Source organism: Helianthus annuus, chromosome 11 (genome assembly GCF_002127325.2).
Source record: "Helianthus annuus cultivar XRQ/B chromosome 11, HanXRQr2.0-SUNRISE, whole genome shotgun sequence".
Taxonomy (NCBI): Eukaryota; Viridiplantae; Streptophyta; class Magnoliopsida; order Asterales; family Asteraceae; genus Helianthus; species Helianthus annuus.
In genome coordinates this window covers 35576797-35593609 of record NC_035443.2, presented here as the reverse complement: position 1 = coordinate 35593609, position 16813 = coordinate 35576797, and positions in this window count along the sequence as shown.

Here is a 16813-nt window from a genome sequence, read left to right as displayed (position 1 = left end):
AAAGCAAGATCTTCGATCCTAAGGGTTTCTCGCCGTCGGGTTTGAGAGAGGAAAAGGAGAGCTAGGGCCATGTGTGTGTGAGGTAATTGTAACAAGTGAAAGAACAAACCCCAATGATGGGTGTTACACGTTTAAGAGGAGTGGGCCGGACCCCTCAATGGGCCGCCCTTGGTCCGTGTACAAAGGTAAGGCCCAAAGTAGGCTTGTGCGTGCAATTGATGGTTGTTGTGCGATCGGTTTAGGTTGTGTGTTTATCATACATACATTCACAAGCACGTATTAACATATCATTCAATAATCATAAAAGTTCACATAAGCACGTATCGTTACACAAGGTAGGTTCGAATTACGAGTTGTCACAAAAAATCTTGTATCCGATTTACATGTTTGTCCAACATATAGGGCCGGTGATAATACAAGCCGGTCAAAATTAATAGACACACCACAAATATAATCTCACAAGAAGACACCCTTACGAGTGAGTATATGCTTTACATAAGCAACAGGAGGTGTTATGCCTACACCTTGTGCTTACGTTGTGGCCATTCACTTTTTAAATAAGCCAAGGATATCCAGGACATGGTCATTAACCCCCAATGTTATTTGTTATCAAGCAATACAGATTAAAACGGGATTATGCAATTTAATCATCTCCGATTAAAAGGTTTCTACACCTGACCAAGCGGTATTTTATATACCGTACCCCAAGCCCGTATTAGGGAATGAGCTAAATATAAATTCAATCCCAGCCGTATATCAAATCAGCAAGCACAAGTGCTTCTACTGGGGCTCTTAATCTGGAACGAAGGTTTTAATAACCTATTAGATTCCTAACGGGTCTTATTTAAGCCTATGCTTAGACCGGTTAGTTTTAAAGGAGGATACGGTTCAAAACGCATGATTAAGCGCAGACCGGATTAGAATGTGATTTAGACCCGACAAGTTTGGAGACTTGTATAATATGGGTAAACTAAACACATTCTGGATTTTGAAGTGAAAATGATAAGGTTTGACCCGTTTCAGTTATTTTATGCAAACTAGTTACATAAACCGATCCGAACGCGAAACACGCGTAACGAGTAACCATAAGAGTCATGAACAAGTTTCCTAAGTTAATATGCCTTAAACATGTTGTGATATCAGAATGATACCTTCCATTATGCCCCAAATGGTTTTAGACCAAATTTATGCCTCATAAGGGCATTTTGGTCATTTTAAAGGGTGAAAAAGGGTTTAGATAATAACCTGAGTTACAGGTCTGATTAAATCAGTAAATATACTTAATTTACTAATTTATAATAGTAGAGTATCAATCCTATGTGAAATTTATCGATCTTAATCATTCTAGACACCGCAGGGGCGTTTTGGTAATTTCTGATCTTAAGATATTCTCCTGCTGTTTAAAATATAAAATTTTACTGAATACATCAGTAGGTTTCAACCTCATATGCTTAAATAGGTTCTAGCACATACTTATGCGTTAAAAACGCTTAAAAAGGCGATTTGGAGCCATTTCCGGGTTTTATATAGAAAGCTGATATTTTTAAAATTGCAGAAGGCTCAAAATAATTTATTTAACATATTAGATCAGTAGAAAAAGGTTTGGGGTCAATCGGATTTATAAAACTCATTTTATAGCCCAAAAGGGCAAAACGGGCATTAGCCGAATTAAGCTTAGAACACTAAGTTATGCTCAGCCTAAAATTAAATAAAAATTTCTAAAAATCCCAAAATATTATTTAATACTGTAAGTACAAAGTCTTGTATAAAAATTTTGGGTTTAGATAGGCTATATGCAATTTACGTTATTTAATTACTAAAGAAGCTTCTAATTACGCTATTGAGCATAACTCCTAATCTAGACCTCAAACTGATGTCAAATTTTATGGACAAGTTTATAATTCGGTAGTGAAGGTTTCTATCCTCTGACATTTTCAAAAATACCGTTTTAAGATCAAAGGGCATAACGGTCAACAATTCGGCATATAACAGAAATTTGCAATGAATAGGATAACTAAGGAATCAGGTTGTATAACCTCAGAGGGTTATACTAACCTATAACATGATCCTAAAGGAATCCTAAGGCATATCTAAATAAGTCTAATTCGGGTCAGAACTGAAAGTCAAAGCAAAAGTCAACTTTTGCGACTTTCGGTTCCGAACCGAGCCTATACTTAGAATTGTCGGGTTGAATCATGCTTAGGCATGTTCAACTAATATTTACCAAGTTATTAAAGTGACAAAACTGATTTTATAGCTTCTATATTATTAGTTATGAATTTTATTTAAACTAACCCGTTTGACTTTCATTTGACCCGACAATTAAACTAAGTAAACGTGGTAATTAGGAGGTGCCCTTTTGAGGGTTAATTACCTACCTAATTACGGTCACGTAGCCATGTTCATTGCGAACCATAGCTCAACTGTTTAAAAGTCAAAGCGTTTATCGAAAACGCTTGACTTTCAGTTAAAACGCTAAAAATTAAACTAAGCATGAAGGGATTACTTACAAGAGTCCAAAGGACTGAGGGAGGTTCTAAAAAAGGTTCAAGATCCTCTCCAATTCAGAGAATAAGCAGATTAGAAGGAAAGGTGCAAAAGAAGTGAAGTGGGGAATGGGTATTTATAGGTTTTTGAGGACCGTTAGGATCGTTCCTCGTAAACCGTGATTGAATCTGAACCCTTCACATATTACCCACGGTTTTATAAACAATGGGCAGCCCCTAGTTTCCAAAAAACCATTTACAATTGATAGAAACTGCTGGAACAGGCTGTTTACAGCTGTTTAGCAGCAAACAACACTTTCATATATGGCAGAAATGGCCCATGTGAGCTTTTATGGTCACTTTAGGCACGTTCAAGGCCCGTTAACCTCATTTTAAGGCCCCACTATGATGTTTAAACATAGGGAACATGAAACATGTTCAAAAAACATGTCGGATGTCGGTTCCTTTGGCCGTACGGTCACGTAGTGCGTCGAATTACGACGAAACACGGACGAACGCTAAAAGCGGTCCAAATTACGCGACGAGTGGAATTTTATCATGCCACACACTAAAATAAAATATTTTAGTGCTTACATAAATTTTTGGGTGTCCGTGGATATTCAGAATGCGAGATATGCGCAAAAGTGCAAACTTGTGCACTTTTTGACACTTTTAGTCCCTGCATGACATAAAAGTTTATTTTTGCGTACCAAACACCTCTAAACCTATATCTAAGCTATATAAAGGATAAATAGGGTATGTTTAACTTATGGACATATTCCGGAAGGTCCGTTACCATACGATTCGACCTCCTTTTGCAGTTTGACGCAATTAGTCCCTTAATTGCGCAAAGTAGCGCGAAATGCCGTTTAATGATATCTAAGCCTTCCATGGCCCATAATAATCATTCCCAAGCATATATTTAAATATTACTACGCTCCCGTTTTCTTAAATGGTCACCGAATGGCGTAGATTCAAAAGTTGACGCTTTAGGCCCCTCTATTGCGTAAACTTGCGCATTTCATCACTTATTAGCATTGAAGCCTCATCTAATCCATAATAGGCATATTATTAAACATTACGATGCTTCGGGTTCTCTAAAAGGTCATTCAGAGGTATAATTAAACATATTGACACTTTTAGTCCCTTATACTTACAAAGTTGCGCGTAACGTCACTTAAAGGCACAAAAGCCTTGGACGGCCAACGATTGGCATTTTCGAGAGCATAATCAAATATCATGAAGCTCTCGGTTTGTTAAAAGGTCACTCAGAGGTAAGAATTAACATGTTGACGCTTTTAACCCTTTATTGCGCAAACTTTCAATTAAATACACAAACGGCTACACTTGATCAACAAGTGGCTTATTTGTGAATATGAAACCATAAAAGGTTATTTAAAAACTTATTTTAGGTATGCTAACACTTCCAGTCCTTTCATAATCAAAGTGTTTGATTTTTCGAAAAATTAGTCCCTAAATCCCAAGGTTTGACTTTATTAGGATTTATTACAGGTGTCAATACATCATTGGACGTGATTTTACGAGGTGTTACACATCCGCCGGAGGAAATCGCACCGGTGTAGACGACGAACTCAATTCTACAAAATTCGAGCCCTAATAACTTCAATCTGGTGAAACAGGAACCAATTGATTCAGATTCGATCTTCTTTCCGCGATCTGTTGATGATGAACCTAAGGTCTGTGTCTCTCTATCAATCTTTATGATGATTTTGTTTGATTTGCGATCGAAAAATTTATTGACTGGTGGTTGACGGTCAACGGAAGGTGGTGATAGTGGTGGAGGTGCGGTGGGGGTGGTGGTGGTGCAGTGATGGTGCGGTGGTGTTAATGGTGGTGGTAGGGGTAGGGGTAGAGGCAAAGAGAGGAGGGATGGACAAGTGCTTCTAGGCAGAAACTCAGAAGTTTTGGCTCAACAACTGGAGATATTTATCATCTATTATAAGTCTCTAAACCTAGGGGTGGGTTGTGGTGTTTGAGCGATAAGGGCCGAGGGTGAAATCACGGTGTTGGTGGCGGTGGTGGTTGTGGTTATGGTTGTGAGAGAGATAAGGAAGAGAGAGAGAGAGCGGGGATGAGGAAGAGAGATACAAATTGTTCTGTGTTTGTAATATGTATATGTAATGTATTTATAATAATAAGAGTAAATAAGTTTTTTTAATATAAAAGGGTGTTTTGGCCATTTAAAAAAAGTTAACTGAGAAAATCCAACTGAGTTAGAAATTTGGACTCAAATGGTTAAAGAAAATGCTTATAGGGACTCAGGTCGTTAAACTTTTTGCTTTTGGACTTAAGTGGTTAAAACCCTCAAAACACAGGGACTCAAAAAGTAATTTACCCTAAATTAATATTTAACTAGGGTTAAGACCCGCCCGCGTTGCGGCGCGGGTACATCGTAAACATTGAATGGATTAGTCCAAACGTTATATGATGCATTAACCATATGAAAACACACATTTCGACGCATCCAGTTGAATTCAGTGTAACCTGTATAAGCATTGTGTTTGGATCAAACGTAAAGTAAATGGAATTCATATCGAACAATCATAATGTATTATATGTGACCCAACTTATACAAAGAAAACATAACGGGTATGAAGGAAAATATGCGTATGTAACTGAAAGGGATTAATTAGAGTTAAACTTTACGAAACGTATATAAAATAAACACGAAAACATATTATATTTGATCTGAATCACTTCTCAAAAAAGTTTACGTCGAAACATCAAGCAACTTGAATTTATACGAAAACGTACATAAAAATATGCACGTAAAAATGGTTTCTTTAAACGAAAACGTATTATATTTGACTTGACTCGTCTATAAAAAAAGTTTACGTTGGAATGTAGAAGAAATCATATTTACACATACTCGTACATAAAATATGCACGTAAAAAATAGTTTTTAAGTAAAGGAAATATAGGGGTAAACCGAAACAAAAAATTAGTAAAAATTTTAATGGGTTCATAAAACCGTGCCAAGTAGCACCAATGCCACAACCACATCGACTCTCAACATCGTAAAAATAAAATAGATAAAATGGTAAAAATTACACTGAACGAAAAGCAGACAAAAATCGTTGAACCACACACACCCGTTACAGTGTCTTAATACGAAGAAATTAACCAGAAACGTAAAACGTAGAAAATGATAACTTAGTCGATCTACGACCCGCCCGTTGCGGCGAACTTTTTAAAAGGGGAAAAATGGACGCGTTGCAACGGGTCTGTCAAATATGAAAAAATAGAGCAAAAATGTTGAACCTCACATGCACGCACGACATGTTAACTCGCAAAATTTAAAACGAAACGTAAAACGAAAAACTTGCGAAAGATAAAAAGTATGGGGTACAAAAGTTGTAGATAATAAAGTGTTGTGTTAAATTATAAAAGATGGAAAACTTTGGGTTAAAAGTAAAAAATGAAAAGGGGTTAAAATGTAAAATATGAAATGTTGGGGTTAGAAGTGAAAAATCAAGTTTTTTTTTTGAAACACTCCCTAAGCACAAGTTACAAGTTATGATGCACATATAAGTTGATTATTAATATATGGAATAATGTGCTAAACTAAATAATCTCATATGCATTAAATAATGTATTTTTTTAAACGGCCAACGAATTCTCCAAATGGACTACTGACGAAATTCACCAAAACGGGATACACTCGTCTCCGAACCGGGGAAAATCCTCACCTAGGGCCGAAGCCCGTGAACACTCGCCCGAAGACACGACAGTGCGGTGAGGTAAACCCGCTCAGTTCAAAGATCGAACTATTGCATAGAGTACTTGTACTCTATGTTTCAAAAGTTATAAACAAGGTCTTAAAAATTTGTGAAATTGTTTATAATGCATTAATAAATATAAATTATTCTTATATCTTACAAATACAAAGGACATGTACAGTAGATAATTTTAAATAGGTTTTTTTCTTTTGGTTACATTTTAAAAAGAATTAATACAAGAGAGTCTGTTAAAAGTTTTGTTTTTAGTTTTTCTTTTCCTAAAATTATTTTTTATTATAATTGTTATAATATTTTATTGTTATAATTTCTTTTGAGTAGATTTCGTTTTTTTGTTTAATAACTTAAAAATATGATATTTCTTAAAAATCTAAGTATGTCATTGGGATGCCCTTATTTTTATCTACGCTTAGACATGAAATTTATATTAAAAACCGAGTTGTATACAGTAACATAAAGTGATGTCGTTTACCATTTTCATTATCTAAGGAATATAATATAATACGATGTTTTATAAGCCGTTTACCCTATTCGTTATTTGAGTAATATGATATAACGTTTAATAAAATCTTGAATCTACCATTGCAACATGTTTAGTTTTATCTAGGATTTCATAAAATTTTTATTCAAACAAACATCGATACCGGTGTTATATTCGGTTTTATGGTTTTCTCAGTATGGTGATACAAAATTCGTTGAGGTATATATATAGCTACACCGTTTACCTTTTTTTGTTACTTGAGTAACATAATATAAAATTTTGAATACACCATTGCAACATGCTTATTTTTATCTGATAAAACTTTTAATCGAACGAGTAAATATAGTTAACTTTTTTTTGTTCTTTACCGTGACAGATCTAACCAATACTTTTCGAACTACATCGGTACCAGTATCGTATTCTTTTTTATGGTTTTCTTGACATGAGTGTATAAAAGTGATTGAATATAAAGTTCTATTGGCAATAAAGTTTTTTTTTTTTTACCATATACAATAGTGAATGCCAGTGATATGGAACCGATGCTCCGCCGAACAACATTGGCACTTGTACCGGTATTTGTTTCTATATATAGTTTTCGATAATTGTAAAACATGTGTTAATATCCTTTTAGATGTACATCTTTTGGTTATAATACCGAGTACAAATATCACACTGATACTTTAACGAACCTAAAAATGCACTCACCACCTTTCTTACGAAATACCCCGCCGCGTAGCGCGGGTATCTCACCTAGTTAAATATAAAATAAAACAAAGGATAGTTTTTACACTAAAACACTCGACAATCTCTCGATTCTCTTATGGTCCCCACATGGCCAAATTTATTCCATCCATTTCTTTGTGATCACACTTTGAAGTTTGTACATAGATATGTGTGTTGATAAATCATGAATGTATGTATATCGATCAACTTTATATTACCAAATGGGATTAACGTTAGCGTTCTGCTTTTTTTTAACGGCAAATTTGAATCACTGACGAATCACTAGAGTATCATCATGCCATCAGTGATTTAGTGGAACCACCCGATCATATTTATCTCCACTAGGCATATGCCTATACACTAATTCAAGAGAAACCCAATAAATATGGGAAAACCCCCTTATAGAGAATCGAAACCAGGACCTCCCTCTATAGTTTGGATTGTATTACATGATTATTGTAAATATCTTTCAAATTTTACCATTTATAAATCTATATCTATATCTAAACCATATAATAAAAGAAACTAATGGTAGAATACATGTCATTCATTGAAGCCATCTATTTTTTTATAGATAATTAATATCAATTAAAAGATAATTATAAAATTAAATTTAATATAAATTTAAACAATTCGTATAGGAGATAATATAATATTTTAAAATATTATGTAAATGATTTATTTATTTTATTAAACTAAATTAGTTAAGGGTAAAACCTATTTCAAAAATGCTTATAAGGGGTAAACAAAAATATTAATCAATGTTTATTGGTTCTATACTTTTATTTTCGTATTCAACTCTAAGTCAAATACGGTAAGCATTATGTTTACGTGACATTTATAAGAACCATCACCGCCATCATCCCATCTATCGTATATCGAGTATATCCGTTAGTTTTTTTTTTTGTAAGATATAAATTTTTATTAGATTCATTCAACCCGTGTAACAAACGAGGATTTTTATAGATATAAAATTTTATTTTTTACTATACAAAATGACATTTATGCAACTCGTGTAATACAGGAGGTTTTTAAAAATATAACTTTTTTATTATCTAATATTTAAAATTAGATTTATTCAATCCATATCATACATAGGGTTTATAAAGATATAACCTTTTATTGTTTGATATATAAAATTACATGTGCTCAACCCGTATAACACATGAGGTTCTTAAAAATGTAACTTTTTTCATTATTTAATATATAAAATTAAATTTACTTAACCTGTACAATACACGGGGTTCTTAAAAATATAACTTTTTTATTATTTAATATATAAAATTACATTTATTCAACCCATGTAATAAACGAGATTTTTAAATATATACTGTTTTATTATTTGGTATATAAAATTACATTTATTTAACCCGTCTAATAAACGAGATTTTCAAAAATATATTTTTTTATTATTTGGTATATAAAATGATATTTATGCAACCTTATAATATACGGGGTTCTAACCTAATTATTATCATATAATTAGTCTATACATTACAAGACGTATGAAAAGTATTAGGACAAATTATTATCATATAATTAGTCTATACATTACAAGACCTATGAAAAGTATTAGGACATTATAATATTTTCACAATTTATAGAAATTGTATCACCTACTATTTCATAATTTAATATTTGCATGCTTAATTTCACATAGTTTAATAATATAGTTTGTAAATGTTTGTCAACTTATCTCATCATTACGATGTTTATCGTCACTATACTGTTATATTTTCTTTTTTATAATCATTGGGTTTTCTTATAATTTCCTTGTCAATTGTCATGTTTAGTGATTGCCTAATACTTTCATGGTTGTCACTTACCCAACGCATATTCATTAACATTGTGTTCCAGAGTTTACTAATGGAAGAAAAGTAAAAAAAAAATAAAAAAAAGTAAAAATATTTTGTGTTCTAAAGTTTAATTTAAGAAAAGAAAAGAAAGGAAAATAAAAGATGTCGTGTTCTCGAGTTTCATTTAAGGAAGAAAATGAAAGGAAAACTAGACTAAATTCTTTAGTTTTTGTGGCTTTGGAGACACGAGCCGGACTCGGCTGTGGAGGTCCAAGAGTTGGGTTCTCTTCTTGCTTTGATTTCCCCCGTTTTTATCGGAGCCGGCAGAGATAAATGGAGGTGGTTGGGCGATCCCTCAGGTTCTTTCTCGGTGAAGTCGGTTAAGCACATATTGTCTCGCGGTAGAAGAGATCCGAATATCTTCGTGCTCGATTGGTGTAAATGGGTGCCAGCGAAGTGTAATATTCTGGCTTGGAGACTTGAATTAAATCGGATTCCGACTTATGATGCGCTTTTTTCCAGAAATATCATCAATCAAGTGGGTCTTTGCCCCTTATGCGGAGAAGCTGACGAGTCGGTGCTCCACCTCTTCATAACCTGCCAATTTGCAGACTTAATTTGGCAGAAAGTTAGTAGGTGGTGTAATATTCCTCCGATTTTCGCGTTCTCTATAAAGGACTTATTGGAAATACACAAGTCTAGCAGATTGGGGTGCTTGGATTCAAAGGTTCTTCAAGGTATTATTTTATCTTCTTGTTGGTGCATTTGGCTGGCAAGAAATAAAGTGGTTTTTTCGGGTTCGCGGGCGTGTGTGAGTGTAGTGTTCAGTGAGATTAGATCCTTGAGTTTCTTTTGGTTCAAGCATAGGTCTCGTTTTCGATCGGTTGAGTGGAGCAACTGGTGTAAATTTGTAATTATGTAGCTTTCTTTGTTGTTTTTGCTGGCCCGGTTTTCGGGTTCGGTGGTGTGTGAATGAAAGTCAAGTTTCAAAAAAAAATTCTTTAGTTTTTCTTTTCTTCCAATTTGGGAGGAAATGGTGGGAAAGATATCTTTTTTTTCCTTTCTCGTCCTTTCTTTTCTCACTTCTACTTTCTTTTCTTATCCCTCATTAAGTAAACTCAGGAACAGAGTGTAAGGGTATGTTTGACATGAAGCTTTTAGGAGTTTCTAATTTTAAGCTTTTAAGAAAAAACTCTTACTTAAGAAAAAGTCTTGTTTGGTTGAAGGAGCTTGAAACTTTTAGGTTAGAAGTTTGAAGCTTTTGGTTGGACGCTCCTACTAGTAGCGTTTAGAAGGAGCTACAAGCTTCTAGGGAAAAAATGATTATTTTAACATATAAAGATAATGAACTTTTTAATGCACAAAATTTTTAAATTTTTAATTATGTCCATTTTGGTTATTTTATATATTTGATTATAAGCTTCAGCTACCCTGACAAACACCAAATATATCTAAAAAGCTACCAACTACAACTAACAGCTTCTAGTCACCAACTAACAGCTTTCAGATTTCAGCCACCAGCCACTAGCCAACAGGTACTTTTGCCAAACATACCATAAGAATTCCACATTGAAGCTCATATATCTCTATGAAAAAGATAGATGAATAATTGGAAAAGTCGTTTTAAATTGATCAATACCCTATTTTGACAGGTACATTAAAAGGAAAAGTCGTTTTAAATTGATCAATACCCTATTTTGACGTTTAGAACTTTAGATAGATCGAGCAAAAGATATCATTACTTTACGATAGGTGTAATCTACTTTTATAAACACAATTATTTGGGTGTTTAACTTAATTTAATTTTTTTTGTTTCTTTTTAATTCTGATTAATCACCTTGAGTGAGTAGGTGATTAATCAGAATTAATTAGAGTTAATCGAGATTAATTGTGATTAATCAAAGATTAATTTATGCCTACTCTGGATTTTAACAACCATTCTCAAAAGTTAAAAGATATAAATGAATATCAAAAGTTAATAATTTAATGAAAGGATTGAGCGAATCAGTGTGGCCTCAATGCATTGATTTGACGTACGATCATACATGTAAGTTGAACTTTTATGTGGAGAGTTTGCGGATGTTCTCCTACATACGTCAATGTTGCCTGAAAATAAGGATATGGACCAGATCAACCTCTCGTGATATTGATGCGAAGATGCCAGAAAGAAAGCAACATCATTGTTTGGCATCTAACAAAAACAACAATTCTTTTAGTCACAAATAAAAATCTTAGGGTGAAGTTTGTGGACAGTCGGGGAAGGCTGTTGAAATCGGGCCCCATCTTGGAACACCGCCCCCTCGGACCCAGTTAATTAATCCTTTTACCCTGTGAAACGGGGACCTGGCACTGATCTTCGGTGAAGTGGGTGTGCGTATTTGTTTTTTCGTTTTCTTTTTAATTTTTATTTTTTTTATATTTTTCTTTTCAGGTAGGACATGTTTGTATATATTGAAATTTGATTTATTATATTTTTACCGATTTATTATTATTTTTTTACCCCTTATAACTTGATTTTAGTTTTTAATAAACCTTAGAGTTTGTTAAATTTTTAGAACTACCTTAAACTATAAAACTAGAATGTATTGAAATTGATTTTTTTGTTTATATATCTTCTATTTTAATTTATACTCAAAACATTTAAATGTATAAATTGTTTTAGAGTTTAAATTATATTAAAATATTATGATTTTGTGGAAATCTGAGACGACACCGTGCAATCTGAGAAAATCTGGAGAAAAGTGAAAAAAACTGATGTGGCGCTGACATGTCATACCGAGGAAACAGGGAAAATTGGGACAACACCCTCCACCCTTATATGCAATAAGGCATGAATGTTACCAACTATGAACTAGTGTTATGCCTCGCCCACGTTACGGGGCGTTAAAACAAATATTTTTCAGTTTGATTACATGTACGCTTTTGTTTTAGTTATTTGTATATACTACTCATAACATGGTCATATTAAAATAACATGTGGACGTAAATAAAAATACCATTGTCAAAGAAAAAGTATTTATAAATTTTAGGAACTATAAAGTAATTTTATTAAAATCGAAGAGTAGCGCGTAAACTGAGTTAAGGAAAAAAAGTGAGTAAAGTCGAGGGATATTAAATATAATAATTACACTAAGCATACGTCAACCACTCTACCATTTTAATACTGGGTTTTGCTTTCAAATAGATATATATCGACATTAAAAGCTAAATAGCCAAAAAAAAAAAAAAAAAAGAACCTAGTGGATGTCACGGTATCAACGGGTTAGTTGCCGTCTTTATTGACCAATAACAATATTGTGCCGCCTTTTTTCACCAATAAGGTTAGTTTACTATTACTAGCCATTGTAAATGTAATATAGGAGATTTACCATTGTATTTTCTTAAAAGCTTGAAATAAAGTTCATTACTACAAATTTAGAGATAAACATATTAAAAAACATGTGTTAAAAATATATGTGTTGGGTAGTATTTAATTTGATGCCAAACAAAAAACCTAGAACCAAGTTTACACAGGCTGTCGAGCTTTACTACATAACAACAAATTTGGTTAGGTTTGTAGTAGGAAACCGGGCTTGGTTTTTTTGATTTCTTTTGAAATTGGAACTTTTTAAGACAACTTACAAGTTACAAACACACTAAAGAAAGAACAATAAGCGATAGGATTGCCTTCTTTTTTAAAAGTTGAGTCTACTAGGTTAATTTTAATAAAAAAAAATGTAGCATTTGCTTACGTGGTAAATACTTGGGTTTAGAACGTGGGGTATGGTGGGACGTAGGTTGGGGGCATGGTGCTACACGTGGAGTATGGGGCACCCAAGACCAAAAGCCAATTTCAAAGGGGTATGGTGGGGCGTGGCTGGGGTGGCGTGGAAAAAAAGCCAATTTCAAATGGCTAATGCTCTTGGCCAATGAGATTCCGCCATGTCATGTGGGTAGCCCCGCCCAACGTCCGGGCTGAAACCACCGCCCAAGGGGCCACGCCGAAACCCAAGCCCACCCAGAGTGGTGATTTGGGCGTTTGTACCCAACCCACGCCACAACCCCTACCCTATACCCCATAGTCTTAACTCAAGAACACAAAATATTATGTCTAAACAGTAAAAGATTTAAGACAAACTCCTCATCCAAATGAAGAGAAGCAACATAGAAAACACAAAGACCGCTACTAGTCTCTGATCAACATGATCAGGGCTCACAATAGAGCCTAAAAACTTTGAGAAGACAAACGCAACAGAGACTCCATCAAGAACCACTGTAGATCAGAGAACATCCTTCTTTTATACTGTGAAGTTCCAAGTTAGCCCTTCATCCAAACTTCCAGCCTCAGCCCCTCTCTATACTTTTTTTATATTTAACTTTTACGTACATGTAAAAGAATCAAATTAATAATGTGACTCTTACTTGGACAACTCAAGATTGAAATATGCTCTTATGGTTTCAACATTTATGCCTTGACAAATAGGTCTTCCATATATAGAGACCAGTTTTGTTTCCCTTGTATATATGTGTATGTATCATGTGTGAGAGTGTGAGTGTGTATGTATCAAGTGTGAGCGTGTATGTGTGTGGGTAAATACGTGTGTATGGATGTTGTTTTCTAAAAAATACAACAAAAAATCAATAAAAAACCCAATACAAAAAATTTAGCATAAAAAATTCAGTACAAAATAATATAGCACAAAAAAATCCAGTACAAAAAAATATAGCACAAAAAAATCAACACAACAAATCTAGTACAAAAAATCAAGCACAAAAAAATCAGAGAAAAAAAATATTTAAGACAAAAAAAATCAGCACAAAAATGTAGTACAAAAATCCAGCACAAAAAATCAGAAAAAGAATATTTAAGACAAAAAATAATTCAGCACAAAAATGTAGTACAAAAATCCAGCATAAAAAATGTTATACAACACATTTTTGTGGGTTTTTTAGTCGTCATATTTTATATATCAATATGATACTCAAATTAAATATAAACAGACGCTTGATTTTATGGTGAAGTTTTTATGAAAAAGTAATATCGTATAAAAAAGTTATGAACGTTTAAAAAATGGATGTGGAATATGCATGTACCTTCCATGCGGATAGAGAAAATCAATAAATACGATTTTCCTAAGATAATTGAAAAATGAATGATTAAGTTTACTTCTCATCCTACTTAAGCAAAATAAACTTTTTATTTGATTTTATCTCATTACTTTATAATAATTTAATAATGATAGTTGCATAAGACCACCCGTAGTGGGGCGGTTTTTTTAAAAAAAAAATTCAAAAAAAAAAAAAACGCTCAAAAACGCCCCCTCCCCCCTCCATTACAGTAGGCGTTATTTGGTGTTTTTTTTTTGAAAAAAAATCAACTTGGCGTTTTAAATAAAACGCTGAAAATTGCATAGGGGCGAGAGATGACCGTTGCCAACGGTCAATTGTTTAATATTTTTATTTTTTTAATTCCAAAATTTACCCACTATATAAATAATACCCACTTCTTCCTATTTTTTATAAAAAAAGTCACACTTTCTCTCCTACTTCTTCTAGATTTTATACAAATATGCATCCATTCTGACCCCCCTTTGGTGTCCCCGCAAGACCCATGAACCCGAACACAACCCAACCGCAACACCCGTATAACCTTCAAGACATGGACCCGAGCGTTTTAACGTACGCGGCTTACTTGAGTGGCGCCACTCCGTTCGTGCCTCCCACCTTCGGCTATGGTCAAGCCGGCGTGTCGCAACCTTCACAACAACAAGCCGAACCCGATGTCGATGTCGTGCCGGAGACGCAACCCGAACCGGTGCCAGAGAAATCAAAACGCGGCAGAAGGTCGCATAAGAAGAAGGAAAAGGACGAACCTCGACGTACAAAAACCCACCTTAAATGGACGAAGGAGGAGGAATTCACGTTGACTCGGGCGTGGCTCGACGTTTCGGAGGACCACGAAACTGGTAACTTTTATATTTTTTTTTTACTTATTTTTTACTTATATTTTTACTTTTATTTTTAACCTACAACTTATATTTTTACTTTTATTTTTTCAATTTGTAGCAAACTTTCAAAAGGGCCCCGTTTTTTGGGATAGGGTTCGTGCACTCTTTTATAGCACGTGGGGTCAAGGCGAACATCGGGACAAAGATTCCATTTCTAGCAAATGGACTGACATCAACAACAAGTGTCATGCCTTCCAAGAAGTGTACCAACGTAACTACGATAATCTCCCGAGCGGTGAAGGTGACGTCGGGGTTTTAACGAAGACTTTGGAAGAGTTCGAGAAAACGAAATACCCTTTCCCGTACTATAAGTGTTGGGATCTACTACGAAAAAGTCTAAAGTGGGCGCTAGTACGTACCATGACGTCTAGTAGTAGACGTCGAGCTAAACGGTCAAAAACATCATCCTCCGTTGACCCTGAAACACCAACATCGGATGCCCGCAATGTCGATCTAAATGAGGTGATGGACGTTGACGAGGAACTTGAAGAAGAGTTGACCCGACCGCCCGGTAGAAGAAAGGATAAGCGAACTGGGAAAAAACGGTGGAGTCGTCTTCCGATCTCGAGTTGAAGGAAGATTTCGAGGAGATGAACCGTCGTCTCCAAGACATTCGCGACCTCGGCCACCAACGTTATGAGATTATGAAAGAACGAGTGGCTGAAACCAAAAAGTTTAACGAGATGCAAGAGGCGAGACAAATGGAAAAGGACATTGAGTTTTTGTCCAAACCGATCGACCACCTCCAAAGCGACGCGTTGATCCTTGCGCAAATGCATCACCAAAAAATTCGAGAAAAATATGGACTCTAGATCATCTTCTTTTTTTTTAACTTTATTTTTTTTTCATTTTTTTATTTTCTGTTTTTTTTCCGTTTTTTTTTATTTCAAGTAGTGTAATTTTTATTTTAAATTAATGAAGATTTTTATGTTTTAAATTAAAAAAAATAATTGTGAAATGATTGCATGGGCGTTATTGGGCATTATTCCCACTACGCCACTTTTGCAATAATACCCCATGCTGACTGGACTGCCACGTCTCGCAAAACGCCCCATGGTAGGGGCATTATTTGGCTTAACCACTACACATGGTCTAATACATGGTTCAAATCCATACCGTTGAAAAGATTTTCTAATAGATAATAAGATAAGCTTTTTTTTTGAACGACAATAAACTTTATAACTGCATATAAAGCCCCAACTAGATGCTGGCAAACAGTACACCACAACAACAATTACAAGAACTCAACAAGATCAAAGTTCATCCATATCTCCCAAACAAGCCCCCCAAATTTTGATCGATTTTTAATCCACGTAAAGGTGTCCTCTTTAATCAACTCTACCATCTTGTAATATGGCGTCTCTTTCTGGTTGAATTCTTTCTCGTTCCTGCATATCCATAGTCTCCAGAACGTAGCTAACATCACAATCGACACCACGTTCTTCCAGTTTTCACTCCCGGTTGGTTGTTGAAGTAGTCCACTCTTTCCGCGACCGAATCGCCGTCAATGGGACGGTCAATCCTCATCCACCTACTTATTTGCCACCACACGCTCCTGGCCACAAGACATCCAACAAAAACA